We start from the raw sequence: 26,631 nt of genomic DNA, 5'->3' as shown, positions 1-26,631 counted from the left end.
TGTTACTGATGCGTCCATGTCAGAAAACGACTGACATATGATTATTTTAAAATGAAAGATGGGTTTTCTCCTGCTTTATGATTCCTTGTTAAAATCTGACATGCTTGTTTAACTGAACTGAAGCCCTAAGGCTAAATTTCTAAAAGTCTAAGGAAAATGCAATTGATGGCCACTCACAAAGCAATATAAGTCACTATTGAGAGTGGTTGGTGGAGGGAGTTGGTATTTGAAAAAAAGGTTATAGCTAAGGTGCAGTTTTCGAACCTCACAGATATTTTATAATGTGGCCAAGTGATTGCTTGTAGGAGTATTTTCTCAGAAGAAAAGGGTGTGAAGCATTTTGGAATGATATTGAGGTCTGTGGGTATGTAATAGGCATCTTAGAAAATAGCAACAGAGAGAGAATGGGTTACAAAATGTGAAGCAATTAGGAATCTGGAATCAAATGATCTAGCCCGAGGAAGGGCATTTGTCTGTTTCAGTGAGTTACTGTAGTTGCAGCTCCATCTGCTGCAATGCAATGCAAATTTAACTATATTTTTTCTGAGGTGTATGTTCAAAAACAAAAATTTCAAGATTTCTGGTAGGGTAAAATTATCCATTCTGATTTTGTCTTACATTGTCCTAACACTTTCATTGAAAGAGGTTGATTCTAGTCAACAAAAGCTTATGCCAAATTAAGTTAATCTCTAAGGTCTCCGCCCTTTATTTCTTTTTTACTACCTTAAAATGTGATATATAATGATAAATAGTTACAGTTTTACATGTGTTAGTGGATATAGTCATTATTTTAATGATTGTCATTCTAAACCTAAATGTAATACACATTTGTTGCAAGCAATCTCTTAAACAAATGTCACCATCACTTATACTTTACTAATGGAAATAAAGAGGGCCCTTCTACAATTCCTGGTCCGACTGCACTGGGTACCAATTAGTTTTCAGGCCCAATTCAAAGTGTGGGTATTGACCTATAAAGCCTTAAATGGCTTGTGACCGCAATACTTCAAGGACTCTTTCCATATGAACCTACCCAGACCCTGAGATCATCTTCTGAGGCCCTTCTTCATGCGCTGCTTCCTTGAGAGGTCCAGAGGGTGGCAACACTAGAATGGGCCTTTTCTGCAGTGACTTCCTGTCTGTGGAATGCTCTCCCCAGGGAAGTTCACCTGGCACCTTCATTACAGTGGTACCTCGGTTTAAGAACTGTCCTGTTTACGAACTATTCAGTTTACGAACTCCACAAAACCGGAAGTAGTGTCCTGGTTTGCAAACTTTACCTTGGTCTAAGTCTAAGAACGGAAGCTAATGGTGGAAGGGCACCGGCAGCAGGAGGCCTCATTAGGGAAAGCGCACATCGGTTTAAGAATGGTTTCGGTTTAAGAACGGACTTCCAGAACGGATTAAGTTCATAAACCGTGGTATCACTGTACATACCTTTAGTCAACAGGCAACAATGTTCCTTTTTAACTAGGCCTTTGGTTGATTTGATTGACATCCTATGCCCTTTTAAAGTGTGTGTTTTGGAGGGGGGTTATTGGGCTATTGTTTTTATTTTGACTATGTATTTTATGGTTTTATATTCTGATTTCATTCCCTGAGACCTGTGGGTATAGGGCAGTATATAAATTCAATAAATAAACAACAACAACAACAATATGAGTTTACAAAAAAGCCATAAAAGACTTCTCAGCTCCTGCTTTCAGTAGTAGCAACCATCCCTTACCTAGTCATTTGACACTTGAGATATATATTTTAGGACCCATCCTTTTCTCTTGATGGAAATCTGTTTTAAATGTTTTTAATACTGTCTTTTTAAATTGTTGTAACTTACCGTGGGACCTCATGGTAATAGGTGGGTAAGAAATTGGGGGGGAAAGCTCTCCCCCAAATATCAGAGGGGATCTAAGGAACAGTGCATTGTGAAGTGGAAAGCATTGCTGCTGCTCAAATAGAAGATACCTGCATCTGACAGCATGCAGAACTGCACACAAGGGCTTTTCTGGATCAATCCCAAAACTGGATGGGATTTTGAACACTTAAAGCAGTGAAATGAGTATTCTAGAGACAGATAAAAGAAAAGAAATGGGTGGAAATAGCTAAGCATAATAGTGGTGTGCACCATTATGTTAACTATAATACATTGCTAATAATTATTGGACTCTGGCAAGGAGGAAATACATCTGCTTTTGTTTGGTTTTCTCTATGCTATTGTGTTCATAATGCATTATTTTGCTTACCTTGCTGCAATTGGTTTCAGGTGCTTCTTGGGGCGAAAGAAGAGGTTTAAGTTCATTTACATCCCATCTTTCTGTCAGCAGATGCTTAAGATGGAGAACAATGTGTAATGGAATACAATATTTTTGAAAAGCCAATTAAATACAGCACCAATAAAACAAACCAAGTGCATGCTGAAATAGCAGATGAAATACCATATAAAATTAACCACAGTAATTTGAAAACTCCTGCTGTAACAGATGTGTTTATAAAAGTTGGTGAAGAAAGATGGATCTCCAGAGCAGAGGTCCATTGTGTGGGCACAACACCATGTTCCTTACAATCATGCCTCGGGTATAGTGGGCTGCATAAGAGTGCCCCCTTGACTGATCTTGAATGATGGGTGGGTTCATTGTTAGCAGAGTTTCCTTTAAGGCTGTGTACACACTACCGTTTACTCTGGCTCCAGTGTGATCCCACTGCTGGTTTTTTGAAGCTATGTACACATGTTCTCTACAATCCATATCTATCCTGTAGTTTTCTTGAGAAATACTTCAGTTTGATGCATTTGACCTCAAACATGCTTCCATCCTATATGAAAATTTAAAGCACATTTACTTTACCAATGAAACTGAGGTGTGTACATTTAAGTCAGCCATTGCACATGCACATATGATAACTATGGGAATAGGAGCTGGGCAGGGGGAAAGTGGAGGTGCGGGGAAACTGAATGTGCATGGAGTAAATACATCCCACCTACTTTATGTTGTGCACAGCAATTTGCAAATGCAACTTGAAATATAGCAGGGTGGTGGTGGGTTCTACCGGAATACTGCTATGATATTGAGGAAGGGGGAAGTCGGCTGTATACCAAGACCCTTCTAATTCCTGGGCCCAGCAACTGTTAAAATTTAAGGATTGAAATTCCTGGAATAGCCAGACTAGCTTCCCTGCTGAGGTGATAGCTTAGGTAAGGGGACATTAAGAAACCAAAGGTTTCAGAGAAGCAGCTTATGCTCCCTCCAGTAGTAATAGCCTAGGCTATTAGCAACCCCCACCCCTTACACATAGCCAGAAGATTGTGGAAATCTGCTAATTGAAAAGGAGATTGCTTTGCTTTTTCTGGTAGAATTGGCACAGCAGAAGGGACTCTCACTATGCATTTGAAAGTGCCAGGAAGCATGTGACTAAGTCTTGTTGAAAGAATGGTGGCAAGTTATGTTGGCTAGGGTGTTTGCCTTTTTAGAGAGACTTATCCTAGAATGGGAGGCTCATGTGAGAGAACGAAGCCCTATCTAAAGCAGATGGCAACCCTATTTCATGGTTGCCATTCTTGTTGTATGGTAGTGCGCATGTTCAGACAATGATTCGGAATTTCCACTATGTCCTTGGAATTTGACAGAAAGGAGAAAGAGAAATGTATATTATCCACATATTTAAAACCACTCACCAGCTCTTCCAGTGGCTTCGTGTAGGTCTTAAATGACAAAGGGAATAAAATGGAGCCTTGGGTGACATATTGTAAGCAAATGGACACAACAACAAGCAGAAATCCCCAATAAATGCCTTCTGAAACCTATCCTCCAGGAAGGACCCGAGCCATTATTAGTACTCCAGGAGGGATGCAGTATCAAAACTGCTGGAAAGTTTGACAGAATCAATACTAATGTGACTAATCACTACCACCACCCCATGTCAGAGTAGGGGTAGCACAAGTATGAAGCTAGGCAGGCAGAATAGCCTGGAATTGAGCCTAAAGAGGAGTAGCAACCTCACAATCTTGGCAATAGGTGAACAAATATATATATTTTATTCTAAGGAAAGCAGTGCTCCAAAGTCATTGTGTACCCTGCATGAATATTCTGTTTATACTATGCACCATCTAAATAGATTTTTCGGATTGGTAATAGGTATTTCTAAATAAAGATTAGAACAGTTACTGATGGTAAAGATTATTATTTATAAGATTGCTAATTTGCAGCATTTGTAATGCCCAGGCTGCTTTAACCTTTTTGCTACTGGATTTTTGCCAGCAACCCACGTTTTAAACTTCTGTTTTCATTTTAGTGAAATCAGCATGTTAGACATTCATTTTCAGGTGTTTGTGTATATCCTTGACCTTGGGAAACAATTATCAACTTCAAAATATCCTTACACTAGACAGCATTGGTGCAAAATTATAAAGATTAAAAACACATCTCTTAAAATACAGCTGGGTACATAGCTACATTGACAAAATGTATTGCATGCAAAGTTCACACATGGACATGCGCCCCCCAACTGAAGAAGGTATGGTAAATCAACCCCACCCACCCCAGTTTTTGCTCTTTGTTTCCATTGACAAATAATAATCTCCAAAGAATATTTGTCTCCTCAGTGCTGTGCCCCCTTGCCCTCATAGCCAGAGGTTCCTTGCACTAGTTTATTGATTTTTTTGTGAAAAAACAAAGCGCCACCCATTCACCCGCTAAGCCCTTAGGTGCTAAACCTGCATGCAGAGACAAGATAATTGGGTTTAGCTACAATAGTCAATATAGTTAACTATGCAATGAGAAGTGTATTTTCCTACATATGCTGTGCATCAAAGGAAAAAAGACTTTGGCCATCCCACTCGCCATTGCACCCAGTGAGTTTTGAATATACAACCGTACCTTGTTTTGCGACTGGGATCCATTCCAAAGCCCCAGCTACTAGCTGAAAAGGACACAGGGCAAATATCCATGTTTGTGCACGCGCGCAGAGCGGTTTGCACTTCTGTGCATGCGCGAGCGGCAAATCCGTTCTGCTACTTCTGGGTTTGCCGCAGACGTTCACTGGAACAGACACTAGACGAGGCAGATGTTCATGGAGGTATTACTGTATGTAATTTTGGCTTAGGTGCTATCTCCAGAACAAAACCCCTATGTAAGTTGAAGGTTTACTGTACTAAAATAAATTAAAACTGCATTTTATGATCAAATGTTGTTTAGGATCGACAGATTGTCAATGAAATATATATTTCTCGAAACGTTGAGAAAATCTTAGTTGGATTTTTTAAAGCAGAAGTTGGATGGCCACCTGTAATGGATACTTTAGTTGAAAATCCTGCATTGCAGGGGGTTGAACTAGATGACTCAGGGTTCCTTCTAATTTTGCAATTCTATGTTTTAAGAACATAAGAATAGCCTGTTGGATCAAACCAGTTAGTCCAGCATCTGGTTCTTAGAATGGCTGTTTCAGATGTCTGTGGGGAAAGCCCACAAGCAGCACTCTTCCCTTCTATGGCTTCCAGCAACTGATACTCGGAAGCATCCTGTCTCTGACTATGGATAGCACATCTATCATGGCTAGTAGCCATTGGGAGCCTTATCTTCCATAGTTGAACTATGCACTGTGTGAGATCATCTTTTAAACTGAGCTTTAAGTGAGATATGAGACCTTGACAATGTTTTAAAAATACTAAATGTATAAGAAATTTTCAAGAGGTCAAATGAGACATAATGGAGAAAAATAGATAGGTAGCATGATTGTGATTAAAGGGGAAAGTAGAAGGATAGCGGAAAAAAGATGCAGGTTCAATTTCAATACTGGGGTGTATTTTGGGAAAGGCAGAGAGCCAACTTCATTTGTGGCAGCTGGCTCCGGTGAAGTGATTAAAGGCTTTTAACTAGCAAGGCGTTTAGAGCCCTACACTTTCCCCTTGTTAAAGTAGTTACTGCTTTGTCAGAATATTGTAATGTCTCTCTGCTAATGGAAGGCAAATTTCTAGGATGAACTACCCTCTAAAAGTCCTAAAGCTAGTAATTCAAAACATCTGCCTCACTGCCAAAATTCTCTAGGCTGGTAATTTTTAAATTAAGTAAACCTCGGTAATATAACTACCTTGAGTGATGTTATTCATCTCACAGGAATAGAACATTATATATTTTTGTTTCTTGTTCTTTTCTGCAGTGAAGCTCTTGGTTTAGATCCCACTTTATGCAGTAGAGTTCAATGAGGTTATGTCAATACAAACAGACTAGTGAATGTTTGGGCAGCTGGCCCAAGTGGTGTCAATTGAGTATTACTGAAAGAATTAAAATGCCTGAAGCAGAAAAATCGCCCCTGCTAGAGAAAGGTTACAGTAAGGAGGGAAACTTTTTATTGCACTTTTTATTGTACACCAATTTATTGAGCATAATTTTTAGGGATACACATTTCTATCGGTTCAGTCAATAGAGCAACATATAAATTGAAGTGTCAATTAACCAGAAGCAAATACTTTAATCTCGTTGGGGCCATGGGCACATTTGAAATGTCAAATTGCTGTGGGTACAACAAAATGCTGATTTCACATGTGAAAAACTGATGCTCACAATTTCCCCAAAGCAGGCAAAACACCTACACATATTGCAAAATTAATGCAATAGATGAAAAAGCAAGCCCTTCCCCATAAATGAAAAGGGGGAAAGCATATTTTGTTAAATATTGGGAGTAGCTGGGAGCCTTGGCAGTGGGTATCTCAGGGTGTTATGATGGTACCCTAATTTTAGAGTTGTCAACATCTACAATAAGAAATCCAGCTAACACATATCTGTTTCTCTTTTTCATCTAACCCAGTTGAGGCAATGGAAGTACAAAATCAGTGCACCAGTACAGTGTGTTGTTCTTTCTGCTTGCTGGACTTCAACTTGCATGAGCCCCAAACAGCACTGGCAATGATAAGAGATGGCGGGAGTTGTAGCCTATCAACATATGGAGGGCATCATGTTGGTTATGGCTGCCCTAGAAATAATAGTATCCTGATTCTTTGTCCAGCTGTTGCTCCATTACCTGTATATGGGCTTTCTGGTGTAGGAAATTAAACTTTGTATAGGTTTAATTCGCAATTTTGCAAAGAATAAATTCAGCTGAAGGAAATAATAATAATTAGTGTCCTTAAGGTAATTTATTGCTATACTACACTAGTGACATCAGTCATTATGAGGCCTAATGCATGTAATTGGCAAATGTGCTTGCATCACATACTTCATGCCAATTGACACCCCCTGTGTTGCTACTGACAGCTTTTCAGCCAAGATAAATGTGCACTCTGCCAAGAGCTATTACAACTTTGCTCAGTTGGACATAGGTGGATATATTATGGCAAACGTGCAGAGTAAATTTTACTCTAGTTTTACTGCTGGAGTGTCAGGATTGTTGGGCTATTGGCAGCAACCCTTTGATACACATTTTAAAAAATATCCTTGGGGACTTGATGAGATGAGTTTATGGAGATGAGCTTATGTAGCAGAATAGAGACTTGTTTGGATGCTAACCTCCTAAAAGGTTACAAGATCCTCAGATGCCCTAAAGGAAATATATGCAAAAAGATGAAACTGGATCAATTTAAATATTATTTTTGTAATAAAATAAAGTGTCTCCATATATTTTATTTCATATTCTACTCTCTCAGCTGCCTGGGTACAATGAAGATTTAATTTTATGAGTTAGTGAATGCCTTTGCAGTCTTCCTAGTGGCATAAAATAGTCAAGCAGTGCTACCACAGTGGCATCCTGTCAAGTTACAAATAGTAGCCTATCGCAATTGGTGAAGTAAGTAATAATGTATTGTTGTGAGTGCGAGAAAGCCTTTGGTAATAAAGATGAAATAATGAAATATAGTTTCCATCATGGTGTTTTATTTGGTATCTAGCCTACAATTAATTTGTGCACACAGGCAAACTTGGAGAGAACCATAATTGAAAGCATCATTAAAGGCAGTGTTGCTAATTTAAACAATGATGTATTATGTTAGACTGCTAGGCAATGAACAACAGCTGAAATTGTTTATCATTAGTATTTATGACAAACTGACAAATATAAATAAAAATGAGCTTCAGTGTTGCATTGAAATTGAAATGCAAGACCTCAGTTTTAGAGGCTCCCACATACACACACACACACACATACACATAAGCTGTGTAGTTTCTCAGCACATTCTTCTGAGTGCCTGTTAAGCCTAGGAACAGTGTATATCATAAATCCCTTTTCTGCATGTCACTGTCACAGCTACACTTTTAGAACAAGTGTGGGGCTCCCCCTGCCTGGGCAACACTGCCAATTGCCCTGTGCAACAATTAAGCTTGTTTTTATAAAACTTTCATTGCTGCCAAACAAAAATTAAGCCTAGCTGTGTGAGAGGAGCATTGGGGGGGGGAGGGGGCTAACTCTCCTGAGCTACATGACCGACCCCTTGCTGAAAATCAATGCCTGCATGGCAATTAGGCTTGAATATAACCTACCATCCAAGTCATATTTCTGCTTGTGTGTGGCATTTGTGAAGATTGCAGCTAGGAAGTAACAGGTTAATCCTCCTTTCCTGAGTGTTGCAAGTGTTTGTGCAGAGGATGGTGGCCTACCCACTTCTTGCATGGGTTCCACCCAACTTTATTCGGACCATGAAGGTTAGCAAAGACTGAATTGGGCTCTTGGGCTGAAAAGCGTTTCCCATCTCTGTGTTAGCAATGCAGAAGTAAAAGCTAGTGTAGTGGAATTCTTAGCTACATCTATACTCTAAATGTTATTCTGTATCTTTATTTGAATTTGTTTCCCTGGGTTTCTGGCTTTTGTTTTCATGAAAGTCAGCCCAAGACACGTCAGATTTTAACATGAATTGATACGCTGCCATTATAAATCAACATAAATACAGCTTTGTTCCTTTGTCCAAAATGTCCTCCATGTTGCCGTTATTAGCAGGAATCATATACAGTATTGCAGAACCTTGTGAAGATTTTTTTCCCAGAGAAGTCTCCACTTTTTTTCGTTTCAAATACTAGTCCTATCCAGCTACCTTTTTGTGTGAATGTGACATAAATAATATGTACTTCTTTTTTACAGAAATAAGTTCTGCATGAATGGCTCTTGATGCAATGCATTTGCCCAACTTTCCATCATTGCCAACATGTCATATTTTGAGACCAAATTATGAACTACATAGCATTTCTTCGGTACCTATATCAGCCATGTACCTGTAGATGTGGGATCAGTATCTTTCTTTGTGAATGTATGACTTAGTTTAATTTCTCACCAAACATTAGCAGTTCTCTTATAGACTACTAGTGTGTGCAGCACAATTTACTCTTTTAGCCAATGTCAGCTTGAATATTGAATATGCATGACATGTATAAAGTGTTTGTATTGCTGTGTATGAAAACTTCATCAGTATCAGTTCCAAATGGAATTACAGTGTCCTATTTTGCAGGGTTGTAGTAAGATAAAACAAAGAAAATATTTTAAAACTTATCACATAATCTTGAACCGTGTGTGTGTGTGTGTGTGTGTGCACATTCACACATTATGCTAGTTTCTCTCACACTTCTCCCCGCTGCCTCCATGCATAATGAGGTTTTATGTCAAATAATATATTTGAAGTTTATTCAGAAACTGGTATATCCTGCCTCTTGAGTCAATCATTCTCAAGGCAGATTTAAAACAATAGATTATAATCACATGCGTGTATGCACATACACACATACGCTCCAGCAGTCTTTATAGTCCCCTGGTCAGTGTTAGCCTTCCTTCAACTCTTCATCTCCACTGCAACTGGCATTTGGAGCAAAATAGTTACTTTAATGCCTTTCTCCATTCTGGCATTCTAAAAATAGCCCAAAGTCCCACTCCAGAGTCTGTGACATAGTGGTCCTTGTGCTCATGCCCCTGTTCAAAATAGGTTCACTATACTCAAATGTATTCTTTTGGCTTATGTGCTTTTTTATATTCTCAGTGGCATAAGAGAAGAAAAGTAAGTGGGGCTTTCTGAAGGCATGAACTGCTCTTTGACATGCCATTCCCCTGTCCATTTTTAGTTTGTTCTTTTTTGCTGCAGCAGCAGCTTAGAAGACTTGCAAGTTGATCGTTGTGGATTTTTATTAAATATAGCAATTTAAAAATATAAACTTAAAGAAATTCTGGGTTTGTCATAAATTCTGGTCTTGCCACAGATTTCTATTCTGTCTTACGACACCGTACCCCATGGGAGTGAAAGGTACTCTTGCAGGTAATACCAGCCCATGCCCCTACTTTGAGTCATTCTTTCCATTACCCTGTACAGTCAAATGCATAAAGATAACCTGATCATTGCTGTGAAAGCTCTTAACTTTGGGGAAAAAACCAGTTTGGAAACTTAATTTGCTGAAGCCACAGCGGTTAAGCAAAAACACATTATCTTATTTTTAAAACAGTGGTAACAACTTGGTAACAAAATCAACCAAGTAAAATAGGCACTCAGACAGACTATACATATTTATGTCCTCTAATTTAATGTATCTTAGCTTTCCTACATGTTGTTTCTTCCCTAAACTATAAGCAATGGACCATTATATCCCTTTGATCAGTTTCCTAGGATTTCTCCCTTTTCCTCAATCCGCAGCTTCAAACTCATCTTCTACCCATCTCCCAACTGTTCTCAGAACCTCACTGTCTAATTCCTTCTCAAAAAAGAAACCCTCTGTCATCAGTGCCCTAGATGAAAAGTGGAAGTCCCTATCAGTATTGGCCTATATTAGTGAAAATACCACCTATATTTTGTACAGATGGTATAGGGTGCCGATCCAGCTGTCACATATGATTCCAAGATGTATGTTTTGTTGGCATGACTACAAGAGGTACGTATCACCAACTGTTCTGTACAAAGGAAGACGGGCTATAATTGACCCTAACTTTCTGCCTCCAGTTCTTAGGAGTTTAATTTTAGAGCAATAGCGATTTTAGTTGGTCTTAAAATGATTATTGGTAAAACAAGCCTATAATGATTTTGGTATTTGCATCGTTCTTCTTTGTTTATCTCTCTTCTTTGTATTGCTTCTTTTAAGTATACCCACCACCCCAAACTTCGTTCTACGTGCTCAGGCAAAATAAAGCATTTAGTCAGAAAGTATTTCTGTGATAAATAAAACATCTATTTATGTCTATATCCAGTAGCTCCACTTCTGTCTCATCCTGCCCTGCCATTTTCAGGGCCTAATCCTGTGTGCTGCCAGTGAAAGAATGGCTAGCCATAGCAATGCCTCTGTGGACAAATCAGAGATTCCAGAGAGGAAGTGCTTTTATGCCAAGGCATCTCTACTCCTTACTAACCCCCCACTCCTCCGGTGGATCTAGTGAGCTATGATTACAATGCTCAGGCTGCATACATATACTTCTTAAAAACCATAAGCAAGAGAAAATGCATTTTCAGTGATTGAGCTGAAGATGCTGCATACAAACCTTCATACAGAGATATCTAATGTTCAGGAAATTGTGTGTACTCCTTATGTGTTCTGCACTGAATCACATGGGGTGACTGCATATGCCAGTTTCTCATAAGTACATACCTGTATACTATCAGTTTGGACTTCATGTCACATGGGTGTACAGAGTAATGCATTTGTGGAATAATGTCCCTATGAGAATGAGGTACACCCTGTTTCATTTGGTAATGTGGTATTTATATAGGAAGCTCATATTTTTCTTTGTTTATGTTGAATTTAGAGCTTGAAACACAGGGCACAACTTTTTGTTCTGAGATGCATCAGACTCTCTGGGCCCATGTACCTCTTGACCTGGAAACATTTTTCTTACAGTAGATTCATATAGTTGGGAGCTTTAAAAATGTTTCTCTGTTTATAAATAGCTTTATTTATAAGCATTTTTAGGAAGCCGATTTGTACAGGCAGCCCTGTTTATAGGATGGCATTTTAGACTTTGATTAGGGTTGGCATTGGGGGGAAACAGCTGTATCTCTATATTCAGGAACAGCAATATATAGTTGACTTCTCAAAGCAAGCGTGAAGCTGCTGGGAGTGGGGGAGGACAGCAAATTCTGTGTTATGTCATGCACTCCCAGGCCAGCCATGTTGTGTTAAGCAATGTCCCCACCCCCATGGCAATCATTTTGGGACTGGTTCCCACAGCACTCTCTCAAATTTAGAAATGTGCCCACTTGTCCAAAAAGGCTGGTGACCCCTGTCCTAGAATATTTGCTTCAATGCATGTGCTCAGAGTAGGAAGGCTCTAACTCTACTAAATAACTTGAACATAATTCAAAGTTGTAGCCTAGATGGGACTGTCTACACACATCATGTCACTCCAGGACCATGTATAAGAGAGCAAAGGAAGCTTAAGCTTGATTAATTCTATGCCCTCAACTGCTAGTGTTGATGTACTTGTGTTTTAATATGCTGTGGTTTCAATGCTTTTTAAAACTGGAAATCATCTGTGACCAGTATGTAACTGAAATTTATACAGTGAAGTGTAGTTTGGTATTTTTTACTGCACCATGAATATTGGCTTTTTATGATTTATTTGTGCATGACAAATGCAGTAATGTTTCATGTGATAACTTAGAAAACCTACAGGTAGTTGTAACATGATTACCGAGTATATTAAAATTGGTGAACTAACACATTTATTTGTCTAAATAAAAGTGATCAATTATAACTTGCCAACATACAGAAACAGTGCAGTTTTTCATGTGAGACTAAAACAATGCCTCAAAAATCTTAAAAAAAAAAAAAAAAAAACAACCCACTCACATGCTTGCATATTTATTTCAAACCACTATGGATCATGAATAACTTCTGAGCATTTTTTTAAAAGACTTGACTTAAAGTGAGCAGGAAATGTTACCTGTCTTTTTTATGTTAAGCTATCATAAATCCAAATAATACTGTATTTCTTAAGGCCCATTAAAAGATACTATACATGGGAGTAGCAAAGCAGTCAGTGGAATGAAATAATGAATGCTTACAACTATCTGTATGTAAATGATGTGAGACAGATTTAGTAGTTTAGAGAACAGAATAACAATATGACAGTTCCCTGTAGGTGCTACTTTTGGATGCCAGTGACAGATGTTAAATGTAAACCTCTTCAGCGGCAAGCACTTATTAGCACTCAGCAGTTTAAAAAAAAAAGATGGCAATATAGAATGACAAATGACACTAATATCATTTTAAAAACTTGATCCTCAGAGTGTATTATTACCATTTAAGAAATGATGGAGGTTTTTAAAATGACAAAGGTCAGGTACATGGAGAACATTGTAAAATGTAGTTCTAAAGATTATTATATACCCTGTTTAGGAAATTAACAGAAAATTGTGGGGAAATCTGAGTAGAGCAGTCATGCAGAGAATCAATTTACCAAATGCATTTTACCCTGGAATCCAGCAGACTTCAGATAAGCTTTGAAATTATGCAGTGATGATCATGAAATCATTATTCATAAAATTTTGAAGTTGCTGCAGTCTCGTCTGCTTGTTGCCTTCCTTACAGAACTGAAGAATCGGTTCTCATTATGAAGTGTATAAAGTAATGTGGGTTTTTTACTGGGTAGTATAACTGCTGGAAATATTTTATTTATTTATTTATTTGTTTGTTTGTTTGTTTGTTTATTTATTTCCCCACCCTTCCCCCCAAAGCAGCAAAGAGAGGCAAAATCTAAGACACCTAAACACAATTCCAGTGCAGTTTATTTCTACTATGAAAGGTTTGTTGAAAGAGGAAGATCTTCAGTAAGTGCTGAAAAGAAAACGGAGATGGCACCTGTCCAACATGTGAACAGGTGGGAATTCCAAAAGGCAGGGTAGGGTTGGAAAGCAGTATTAATTAAGATCCAGTGGTGGTAGAATGGTGCTTCCAGCTTTGGCTTTTTGCAGGGTGATATCTATGCTTCTTTTTACATGGAATCCAGCTGACAGTGCAAGCAGTGTACTGCTATGTAATCAATGTTTCCCCACTTCTGCTTCTGCTTTTTTTCCTTTACACAATTGCATTAAAGAGGGTAAGCAAATAATTGCAGCAGGGGTAGAGAGGAAAATGTGTCATTGTGACACAGTGGTGGGAATTGTTCCTGGAGAAGGTAGAAGTTATTGGGAGGGGTGTGTGGAATCTCCTTTCTCTGTTTCTTGCTATGTACTTCCACTTTCAGAGCTATTTCATGTCCTGCACCACAAGCTTTTTTGCATGATCTACTGGCTCTCAGCCTTAATTAATTGCTTCCTGGAATGAAGTTTCTTCAACCCACACTCAATTAGCTATTTAATTAATAGATTGCATTGAAGACAGCAGCTCTTATTTCCAAGTACAGGTGTGTAGGTTCTGACCATAATTATGTAAAGTTTGCAGTACTCTAGCCCTTTGTTGCTGGCATTCTTTTAAAAACAAAACACAACTGCTTTTTTGGGTGTTTTTTTGTTGTTTTTTTAAAAAAATAATTCACTGTTTATGAAACTGTTGAGCACACATGCGCACACACAAAACAGAATGCTGAAATCACAACAAGAAGCATCCACTTTAAAAAAACAACATATTTTTATTAAAGATTTATTGATTTACAAAAGTATGTGCAAAGTCTCTTTTTTCAAGTTACATTTTCTACAGATCAGTTTCATTGTTGAGACATTAGTGTTACATTAAGAAGAAAAGGGGGAAAGAGGTGGAGGGGGCATGGTGAGTGGAGAACCCCCAACATAGAAGCATATTACATCGCCAACCAAGTACACCACATAATCCCGTATATACTAGAAGACGAGACAAAACAATGGGTACACCTGGAGAGGAACACAATTGAAAATACCCACACCACAACATACCCATTCCTCCCAAACAAAGGAAAATTCCCACAACACTAAACAGGTTCACACAGACCATGCTTAAAGCATGGAAAGCAGAAGTAGGTAAACTGTCCCCAACCCCAACCCCACTAATTCCCCTGGCACACCACGCATTATTCCATCACGCAGCACAAAACCTCCAGATAAAAGCCTGGCAAACAAAAGCTTATACCACCTAACAGACTTCTACAAAAATAACAAACCCTTATCAAAACAAGAAATACAAGACAAACTAGGAGACACCCAAATGCCCTGGCTAACACACCACCAATTGCATGCCTTCTTAAACAATCCAGTAGTAAAATCAGCAGCAACTAGGCCCCTGACAACCTTAGAAAACCTCCTTCTAACAACAAAGGGACATGGCAAAGGGATAGTATCTGCAATGTACAAAATACTACTCCAAAATCCCACAAACCCCCTAGATATAATAAAAAAAATGGGAGGACGACATAGACTATGACAGGCACGTCCAACAGGTAGATCACTGGATGTCCCGTGGTAGATCACTGGTAGATCACTGGCTCCCCACAAAGAAGCCCAACAAGTTTGGCTCCTCCTAAAAAAGCTCAAAACTTTTGCCCTGCACACCCCAAAAGTGGGACTTTCCTCCTCCCTAAAAAAAAGCTCAGCAACTTTGACCTAAACCCCCCCAAAACGGGCCTTTCTCCAAAAAATGGGGTAGATCGCTGCCAATCTTTAACTCTGTGAGTAGATCGAAGTCTTTTGGAAGTTGGCCACCCCTGGACTATGAGATTAACCCCACTAAGTGGACCAGAATGTGGTCTAAACCTCCCTTGAAGCATCCACGTTTAAATGCTTTGGGGAGAGGATTGCAAACCAATGAGAGATAGCTATATCGCGTCCATGGATGGAACATAATAAGATTTTCACACCAAAAGTAGCGCTAGAGCTTCCAAGTGTGGACCATCAGTTCCATCTGCAGCTGGCAGTGGAAGAACAATGATTGGAACACTGCACCTGGAAGCATCAAAAATGGAAGCATCTGAAACCTATAGAACAAAATAACAGGCAAGACCTGTTTAAATTGTTATTTTATTTTGGCTTGTCAAGAATTGAGAGTAGAAAATACATTGCTACAAAATGGGAAACATATATGATTCTAGGAGAAATTAGTGAAGCTAAAGAAGTATCTGATGCAGTTTTCATATAACTGTAGAGTTGGAAGGGGTGCTGAGGGTCATCTAGTCCAATACCATCCAATGCAAAAATACCGCCCACAGCCGTCCCTGGGTGGGCTCGAACCACCTGCCTTCAGGTTACAGCACACTGGCCCATTGCGCCACTGGGGGACACTTTTAAAAGTCTGGATGATACAAAATTTAATTGCAGCCTTATCAAGGAAATGGCTGCTAAAGGTAAGATGAAGCTGCTTGCCTAGTTCTGAACTGGTTTTCATGTGTGGTGGAAAAGCACATTCCATTTCCCTCATTGTGAACCATGATCAACTAGTTGTGATACTGCTTGCTGCCTGTGGTTCTTTGAATGCTGTTGCCCATAAACCTATTTTGCTTTTACTGCTACTTAATCGGTAACGTGTTTGATTTTTCCAGTGGCAAAACACTAAAACTGTCAGTGGCATTATGGATTCTGTAAACAGTATCATTTTGGTTCTTACCATCACTAATATGACAGTAAGAGTAAATGAGGCTAATGATAAGGGTGAAGAGCAACAAATTGGCAAGGTGTGTAATTTAAACAGAATCTTTTTCATAGGAGCTATGCAGTTGTGATATTCTTTGAACTAAATAACGTCCAGACTAAAAAGAATGCTTTAGCTCAAAACATTATGGATGTTGTCAATAACCCCCCTTTAAAAAACAAAACAAAAAAACACCATTTACTGTATTTCTTTTGAGTCACAAGTTATTGATTCCGATGCAACTGTTTTACTTTGCTTCTTGAGAGCACTAACTTTATCAGTAAATCTTCACCTAACTTTATTTTTCAGTCCTCTTTCACATTTATAATCCCTTTTCTGTGGCTCTGAAGTTTCAGCTGCAAATGAGCTTTGTGTTTGTGGTCATCTTTATTGATGCCTTAAGCTGCTGTGTTCTCTTTCCTTTATATATCGTTTCTCCCATACTATAAGGTACCAGCTATACTTCACTTGAAAATACTACTTTTTTTTCAAAATTGTGGTAGTTCTTCTGTGTGTCAGTTAGTTCAAATCAAAATTCAGTGCTTACAGCCTAGGAGGAAACAGTGCCCTTTCTCATGCTTTCTGGGATGGGATACTGCAAATCCATTACTTGTCTGTGTTGAGATAAATGATACCCAGACCACATACAAAAAGTATGACCAAGGGGCTCAGAGGTGCCAGCTTCTGAATAAAATTGAGGAGCCCCAACACGATGTCCTCACATGTGCCACGTCAAGAGGAGCGATGGGGTAGAGCCAAACGTGGTGGCAGCCTCCTATATGTGCATTCCTCTTACAGTCATCATTTAAAATTCTTTCCTTGATAGGCCCTGTCACAAAGATCCCTATGGATGTATTTTCTAGAGTTCTTCTGCATATAAATTCATTTTAAAGATTCCCAATGAGAATTGCACCTAGCCAATTAAACATTCTTTAACATAACCACCTTGGTAGTTCTCGGACTTGAATATTTTTGTGCTTTTCTCAAAGAAACCCATTGTGAGCAGCTGAAGTCTAATAAAAGAATATCCCCTTGGATGCCAAAGGCTGTGTCATTCAGTTTGTTCTACGGGTATACACTCTTAAGGCAATGGTAGCTATTCCCCTTGCTGGTGTCAGATGAAACATTTTGTTGTAGGCATTCATAGGAAGTCACACAAACTGTATAACGTTCATGACTCAAACCATTCACTTGGACAGTAATTTCCAGTGATTTCACTGTTAGGAGTGCAGTGTTGCAGCTTCAGTCCAGAAAGTCACTAAATGGTGTGTTAATGGCCTCATAACAAAATTCTTTACTAATAATCACCAGAACAAATCCATTCAATAACTGTGAATGAAATGGAATATTGGATTCCCCTCCCATTGGAACTGGACTGGAATTCTTGGCACAGTGTTGCAGAAGGTGATAAAATTTGCTTCAGTATGTGATACGGCTTTAGAAATAGTAGAACAGCTATTAGCATGAGCACAATCAGACAATCATTTTCTTTCACTTTGAACCCAAATAGCAATCTTGATACCAAAGGTGTCTGTCACAACAGAAAAGCTTTCCCTCTGTCAAGGAAGCCCCTTCTGAAGCAAGTATACTTTTCAATTATTTCTACTCTTTTTACATATTGAATGTGTTACATTGTTTGTATTGCATAACATGCATAACATAGCACAACGACATCAAACAGCACAGTGTCAAATTCTCACACTTCACATTGAAAACTAACTTTCTGAATAAATGGATGGCTGTTCTGACAAAATGAGTTGAGCTGTCCCCTGATTCCATCTGCTATGGTTATGAAAGCAAAGACAAATTATCCAATTACTAAGCACACTGCTTGAGGCAATACAAAGAAACATGCTGATTAATCTAACCTTTGAGGGGGAAGGCATTCGTATTGGTGAGGTCTTCTAAAAGAAATAGAGCTGGACTAGAAGTGGAAAAAACAAGACTTTCCGACACTGTTAAAATAATGGTTACAGTTATAAAAAATAATGTGCACACTAGAATGGAGTCAAAATTTCTCAGAAACTTCCCTGGGCATTTCTGTGATATCTTTTTCTTCAGCCTTCCCACCCATGCTCCAGAGAAAATGCCAATTTGCTAAATCTTCTCTGAATATTCACAACTTTTAAAATGGCAACTGTCTCCTCTCCCTGTTGATGTCTCAGAATACTGTTTTACTTGGCCTTTGTGCAAAATACAAAGTGCCCCGACAGTCAACACAGTTGTTTGTTGTTGCTGCTGCCAGTTTCAGGAGTTGTAGTTCAGCAATCTGAGGAGGATGTTAGGGATGCAGAATAATGTTTTTAGTTTGTCCTTGCCATCGTTTAGTGCAGTGTTTCCCAACCCTGGGTCTCCAGCTGTTTTTAGACTACTTTCCCATCATCCCTGATCACTGGTCTTGCTAGCTTGGGAGTTGATGGGAGTTGTAGTCCAAAAACAGCTGGAGTCCCAAGGTTGGAAAACACTGTTTTAGTGTGCAGGTGCTCACTTTCAAAAAAACAAGTTAAGCAGTAGTTTAACAATAAGCTGCAGAAACAGTGTGCAAGTTATTGTAAATAAAATAAAATGTTCTTACAGGTGAACTTTAATTAAAGCCTTCAGTAGGATCTTTACTTTACACTTATTACTGTGAACACATTATGTCTGACTGAAGAAAGAAAGACACTTTAAGTAGTTATAGATGACTTCCTTGTAACCTGCGTGGGAAGAAGAAGAAAATAGAGAAGAATAGCACAAGAAAGCTATGCTGTATGAATAAATTTTAAAAAGCTCTTAAGGCCATAAATATCTTCAGAAATTTTAATGTGCAGGTATTCACATTTCATGAGCAGGTATGCAACAAGTATAGCTGTCGCCATCTGCTCAACTGAGATGTGCATGTGCTCTTTGGAGTAAATAAAAAATAAAAAAAATCCCAGTATTCCTCTTGCATTAACGCTTGGAAGATTACATTTACACAAAATGTACATTGGAAGACAAATGTTGGCATTGTGCTCACAGCGCTTCCTATTAAATATGTTTAAATATCCTTTTAGTTGTTATATGTACAGTTATAACTACTGGCACAGACAGTCCCTGAAGGATAAGACTGGATAAAACAATATATTTCTTTGTATGGCTTGTTTAGGATGTAGTATTTTATTTAGATTCTATAATTGTTGAGGGTACATGAGTGTGGGTACACAGATGTGTGCACATATAGGTTGCTTGAGGTGCATATACCTTAGTAGATGTGGAAGTGTATTGAGTGAGAGGAATTTTATGTTACGGAGTTCAATGTTTTTATGGATTTTTATGTTTTTCAAAGCATTTTACTGTTTTACATTATTTTCTTTTTCTTTGTACATGGATTTATGATCTGATCTTTTTTTAAATAAGGTTTTGTTAAGGTTTTTCATAACAAAATAAAAAACAAAGCAAACAGAAAAACAGAAAAAGAAAAAGGAAGAAGAATGAGAATGCAAAGTCCTCTCTCACAGGTAGAGAACTTATTAAAATAATTCCTTCCAGTGGCACCTTAGAGACTAACTAAGTTTGTTATTGGTATGAGCTTTCGTGTGCATGCACACTTCTTCAGATACCTTAACTATTAACTTAATTATTGTCTCAGACAGAAAGAGGGGGACCCTGCCAGCTATCACCTGGGAGCTTCCATTTCTTCTCCCAGCCTGGGAGATTTTTCCTTCCCTTCCTCTAACATGGGGTCCTTCACCAGCCAGCCATCACCTTCATCTGTGTGCAGTCCCCTCATTGACCCAGAGCTTAATTCATAAACTCTGCTTTCCACTTCACAAAAAAGGCTAATCCCACAGATCTAGCATTTCCTTTGGTCAAAAGTGGTCATTTTGTACTATGGCATTAAACAGGTAGTCTTAACGTCATAAAATTAGAGGGCGTAAACTGTATTTTGATATACTTAAGTCACAGAATGATTAAGGCCTACAAGAAGATGCTATGGCAGCAGAAGCCAAAGAGAAAATATTTAATACATGGTGCCATGCACGTCTTCTCTTCTTTAGTAACCTTCATTCCACAGGGCATATGCCTTCCCTCCTAATCTCCTGAGCAGCTCCTGTTAAGGCATGACTGCAATTTGGGACAACATATTCATTAAGGTCAATGACTGGTTTCTTATCTACAGTCATACCCCGGGTTGCAGATGTCCGAGTTAAGAACGCCTGCAACCCGGAAGCGTTTCTGGAGCGCGTGCGACCCCTGGATGCGCAGAACACTTCTGCGCACTTCGCGCATGTGCAGAAGTGCTCAAATCGCACTACTTCCGGGTTCTTTTTTTGGGGGGGGCGTTCGTGTTAGACATGCCCATGTTACGTAATACAGGGTACCACTGTATACTAGAAGTGTAGTAAGACATCAGTAATTTGGGATCAGAGTTGCTTGTTTTTGCCTACATTACTTCATGCACTGCACTGTTGAAGAAAATTGACTGAAACAGCCATGGAGGGGAGGTTTGACATCATTTCATTAAAATAATCTAATTTGGCATATTGCTAGTGTTTTTTAAATGACTGGAAGTAAAGTTGCCATGCCATTTCATAGAATGCATCCAGCCCACTTTTGTAGGCCGAAATGCATGTCATGCAAATCCTGTGCTGACTATTGAAAAATAAAATGACCTAAATGTGTGTACTTACTCTTGCTGAGGTCATAATGTATAACTAGTTTCCATTTCTATTTCACTAAATGGGAGTGTTCCCATACTAGCCCTTCTGTATCAGGGAGAGGGTGATCTCTGGCATGGTGATGAGAAGCAACTGGGAAACTCAAACTGATGCTATATATTACATATATGGTGGGGTTAAACTCAGCACATGAAGCCAGCTTCCAGTGGCATAAAGAGGAAACTGTCCTTTAAGATAATGGATATAAGAGCAGGACATTTTAGTGTAGAGGGATACAGATAAACACAGTTATGGAAATTGTATTCATTTATTTTTTAAAAAAATAATATGAACAATTTGCAAGAAGCAGGAATGTAACCTTGGTTCATGTGAAAAAGCTGATCTAATGTAGAATACTATACGAAGCAGCTGTTTAGCTTTCTAAATATACAGTAGAATACATCCTGGAAACATTAAATGCTTATTCATGCAGATCTGGTTTCTACATTTCAGGATATTGCCTGTCTTAGCTATTATTAGGCCCCTTTGAAATAGTTATTCTCCCCTCCTCTATCTTTTCATCTTAATTCTGCTGCCAGACATTGACAGTGTCTTATGGTTTATTGAATCAGCACTTCCGAAGAATGACCTTTTTGTGTATGGGGCTGTAGCAAAATTAGTTACAATTACAGACCCTACAGAAATCTACATACATTAAAGACTCTAGAGAGATTTACATACATTGAATACATCTTTTCAGCAGCATCATAAAGCTCAACATCCTCTGTGAACTATATACCTCTCCAAAGGCACACTTTGTTTTGATCTGCGTAGCTTATATTAATATTTTTTTATTAATTTGGTAGGGTTTTTAGTTTTGTTTTACAGATTGAAGATCTTTTAATATGTTGTTCGTTGGAAACATACCATATATTTTTAATGTTATTTGTTTATTTTCTATGCATTTGGATGCCTCTTAAGATATTGTAACCAAATTCTGCATGGTGTTCCTGAGATCAAGGAACAGGTTTCTATGCTGAGATCCAACTGGACAGCATTTTGAATCAAGATAGCAGACTGAACCTTTCAAAACTGCACAGATTTTAACTAACGATTTTAAAAACTAAGTTTTTTTGGTTTCTTAAAAATCCCAAGCAACACCAGATACAAATTGGACTGCTAGTAAAGTTATAATTTCATGACAAAGCAATTTTGTGTGTGTGTGTTATATGAAATGTTTCCATACTGAGCAAGAATGATAACTAGACATATTGGAACTATCATATAGTAGTTTTAAAAAGCCAAGATATGAAAGCTTTTTGCTCATGCACCAGGAAGCCTCTAATTAACCATAATTCCCTGCTTTCTCCATAGTGGGAGACTATGGTTACCAGCTTCAGAGAAAACCAGGGAAATAAATTATATTTTGAAATTGGTTTAATTCCGTGGCTTCTTCCAAAACTAGTAACCATAGTTTCCAAGTTCAGGTGAAATGGGAAGCTATTGTGAAACAGGGAACTGATTAATTAGGGGTTCCCTGCTTGTTTGCAAAGGAGAAGGATAACCAAAGGAATGCACATGTGAACAAAGGACTCAATGATACTTTGGCTTATTAAGGTGAGATACAATTGCCTAAACTGTATCAGCGTATTCATAACCTTGTATCTACAGATATATGCAAGAAAGTAATTATCTTAGCAAGGCACTAAGCTTGTTGGTCATCTCTTCTTTGACAACATTATTAACTTCCCTGTGCTATGAACTGCAAAAGTTTTTAATGCAAAGTTTTGATTTCTAGAGATGCTTTGCTTTGGATTTCATGAAGCTTTGCATGTAAAGGAGGCATATTTGCACAACAGCACTTCACTATGTTTTGATATTCTGTCCTCATTAGGTTCAGATGAAATGGTTAATGTCCCTCCACAACTTCACAACTTGTGGTGGGAGACATCTACTCAGAATATTACTTTAGGGGGTGCATCAACATTTCTCAACTTGCTACAGAGACAACTAGATGGACACAGTGCATCAATCTTGTTATGTATTGAAGTTCTCACCCTAGGCCACTAGGGGTGTTGTGTATATAGTTTCACTCTGTCCACTGTGACTGCAGTTCTCACTCAGGTCCACATGCAAATGAAGGATTGAGAGTGCCGTTCACGGATTGGGTAGCTAGAGAGTTTTGTTACTGTTGCATGTTACTGAGTACTATATAAACAGGCTGGCTCAGCCCTTCAGTTCAGTTCTGTTCCAGCCTGAGAATAAAGAGAGCTGCTTGGAGAATCACTGTGTCGTCTACTATGTCCACTCACTATTCAATATATCTCTTTCAAAACTGTTTTGTAGCATAGAATTGAATGGGCAACAGTGCAGTGGTAAAGGGGACTCTGAATGAATTTCTTGAACATCATGCTAAAGGTTTCCATCCATCACAGAGATAGCTTTGTCTACATATATGCCACATACTATCAGACTTCCAGGTAGCTTCCATTTTGTCCACCTGCCCACAGTAAAACTGGCAAAATCTAATAGGTACCATATTTTTCGCTCCATAGGGCGCACCGGACCATAGGGCACACCTCGTTTTTAGAGGAGGAAACAAAAAAAAAATATTTTTCTGGTTTTCCTCCTCTAAAAGCCCTGGTTTTTTTCGAGGATCAGTTCAAATTTGTGCAGCTTTTTTTGCAAAGGGGAAAGCCCTGTTTTTTGAGGATCAGCGCAAAGTTTTGCAGCTTTTTTGCAAAGGGAAAAGCCCTGTTTTTTTAGGATCAGCTCTGATTTGTGCAGCTTTTTTGCAAAGGGAGAAAAGCAAAGCTTCTTTTGCAAAGGGGGGAAAGGAAAGAGGAAAAGCCCCATTTTTATGGGGTTCAACTCACATTTCTGTAGCTTCTTAAGGAAAGAGAGCCATTTCTATAGTTTCCAGACAGATAATCTAATCAGCCAGTCACATGTTGCTGGGGAAATAAACAACCTCCCTCTGCAGCACATTCAACAATGGAGGCCTGGGCAAGGGGGCAGGGCCGAAAGGGAGCCAGGGACTCTTATCTCTCTCTCCCGATCTCTTGCTGATCAGCTGCTGAGCAGGGTCCTTTCAACACCCCCTTTTCTCTTTGTAAAAAAAAAAAAAAAAAAAGCACGATCTGCTTTTCGCCCCTGGGCAATTCAGCTCCAGGGACCACCATTCGCTCCATAAGACACAGATATTTCCCCTTACTTTTTAGGAGGAAAAAAGTGTGTCTTATGGAGCAAAAAATATGGTAATGATCTGGCCTCTATTGGTCTGGTAATGATCTGGCCTCTATTGAAATGGGAAGGAGATTGTCCCCTATCTTGTGCATACACAACATTTTTATTTTATTTTTTAAAAGCAGCATTTTAAATGAATAGCTCTGTGTGAGCATCATGCTTATCATATTGTAGTGGAATAGTGGAGTAGCTAGGGAAGTTAGGGAGCAGCCCAATGCCATTCTGCCACACTGCCAAACAACACATGTGTTTATTTTATTCTGGCGTCAGGGTAAGAAAATGCATCTCTTGAAAAGGAAGATAGCCTTCCTCATGGTGATCAGCTTTGTAAAGCAGAGGAGGAACATGCAGCTCAGCAGACATTTGATGGGTTTGCTTCAACTCATCCCTGACTACTAGCCATGCTATCTGTTAATGTTGGGATTTGGAATCCAGCAACTTCTCAAGAGCTAACAGGTCCCTGAGGTATCTTGTCAGCACTCTCCATCATCTTGATAAACCAAGTCTAGAACTCGTAACACTGAGCAAGCCTGTGTGTGCAGCAATAGTTAGAAAGAGCTTGGTGAAGTTCTGTGCTCTGGTCTATATCTTTCATCATGAATACAAAAGCAATCTTACTGGGAGCTGGAGGAATTTTGGGATATAACTGGCAGTCTCTTCTCATTTATAATCTAGTAAATATTCAAAATACAATACACAGTTATCTCATAAAGCAAATAAGGAATTGTTGCTCTTTACTAAGTGAGATAACTCCCTTTTTTCATACATTAAATTTTTTTCAGGAGCATTTCAGCTGCTGCTTCAATACTGATAATTTATCTTGCCAGAGCCAGCATGGTTTGCAAAATAAAACAAATTTTATATCCTATTTTATATCACAGTTTTATGCAAAAAAATTGCAAAAATGCCTTTGTTTAAAAATAAATGTGGGAGAGGCGTAGGAGAGAATGAGGTGGAAGATTTTTGAATTCATGAAGCTTATAAATAACTTAATAAATACTCTAAATAAGTTAAATAATACTCTATGCACTGTAATTGATAAACTGAAAATTCAAGCCAACCTAACATTTTACTCTACCTGTTGAGCTGACCTGCACGCACTTCATAAATTGCAAAATTTGTATCTTAACAAAATCATACAGCAGCAGAATCGCTTAACAGAATATACTGTTCTGAATTCATCTGAGGTCCTCTGTGAATGTATGTATACTCTTTAAATGTATTCATAGCATTAAAATGTTTACCATATTTCTGATATATACTTAAGATTTGTACCATACTAAGGATTTGTGACTTTAAAAGGGGGGGGGATGCGGGTGGTGCTGTGGTCTAAATTGCAAAGCCTAGGGCTTTCTGATCGGAAGGTTGGCGGTTTGACTCCCCGTGACGGGGTGAGCTCCTGTTGTTTGGTCCCAGCTCTTGCCCACCTAGCAGTTCAAAAGCACATCAAGTGCAAGTAGATAAATAGGTACCACTCCGGCAGGAAGGTAAACGGCGTGTGGTGTAGTGGTTAAGAGCAGTAGGCTCGTAATCTGGTAAACTGGGTTCGCATCTCTGCTCCTCTACATGCAGCTGCTGGGTGACCTTGTGCTGGTCACACTTCTTTGACGTCTCTCAGCCCCATTCACCTCACAGAGTGTTTGTTGTGGGGGAGGAAAGGAAAGGAGAATGTTAGCCACTTTGAGACTCCTTCAGGTAGTGATAAAGTGGGATATCAAATCCAAACTCCTCCTCTTCTTCTTCTTCCGTGCGCTGCTCTGGTTCTGCAGAAGCAGCTTAGTCATGCTGGCCACATGACTTGGAAGCTGTCTGCGGACAAATGCTGACTCCCTCGGCCTATAGAGTGAGATGAGCGCGGCAACCCCAGAGTCGTCCGCGACTGGACCTAATGGTCAGGGGTGCCTTTACCTTTATAAAGGATTTGTGACACTAATATTTTTATTGATGTATAAAGAGAAACATAACCAGGTACTCTTGTATGGGTTACTCAGGAAAATATGCCTGCCTTCTAAATCAGGGGTCACTATCAAAGTGCCTGTGGGTACACATGAACCTATAGCACCCTTCCTTAGCACCCACAGGGTTTCCTCCTGATGAAATTAGCTTAGAAATGAGCATTCGCCTGTAGCCAAGGGTGTGCATGTGGTGTCCGTGACAGTTTATCCATTTTTCAAATGGGCCCATGGGCCCAAAAAGGTTGGTGACACATGTTTTAAACTTTTCAGGATTTAAGAGTAGGATTATTTTGCACTGTCTATAGCCATAAGGATACTCAAAACATAACTGGATCAATT

This window comes from Lacerta agilis, chromosome 9 (genome assembly GCF_009819535.1).
Source record: "Lacerta agilis isolate rLacAgi1 chromosome 9, rLacAgi1.pri, whole genome shotgun sequence".
NCBI classification, from domain to species: Eukaryota; Metazoa; Chordata; class Lepidosauria; order Squamata; family Lacertidae; genus Lacerta; species Lacerta agilis.
This window is presented reverse-complemented; position numbering follows the sequence as displayed.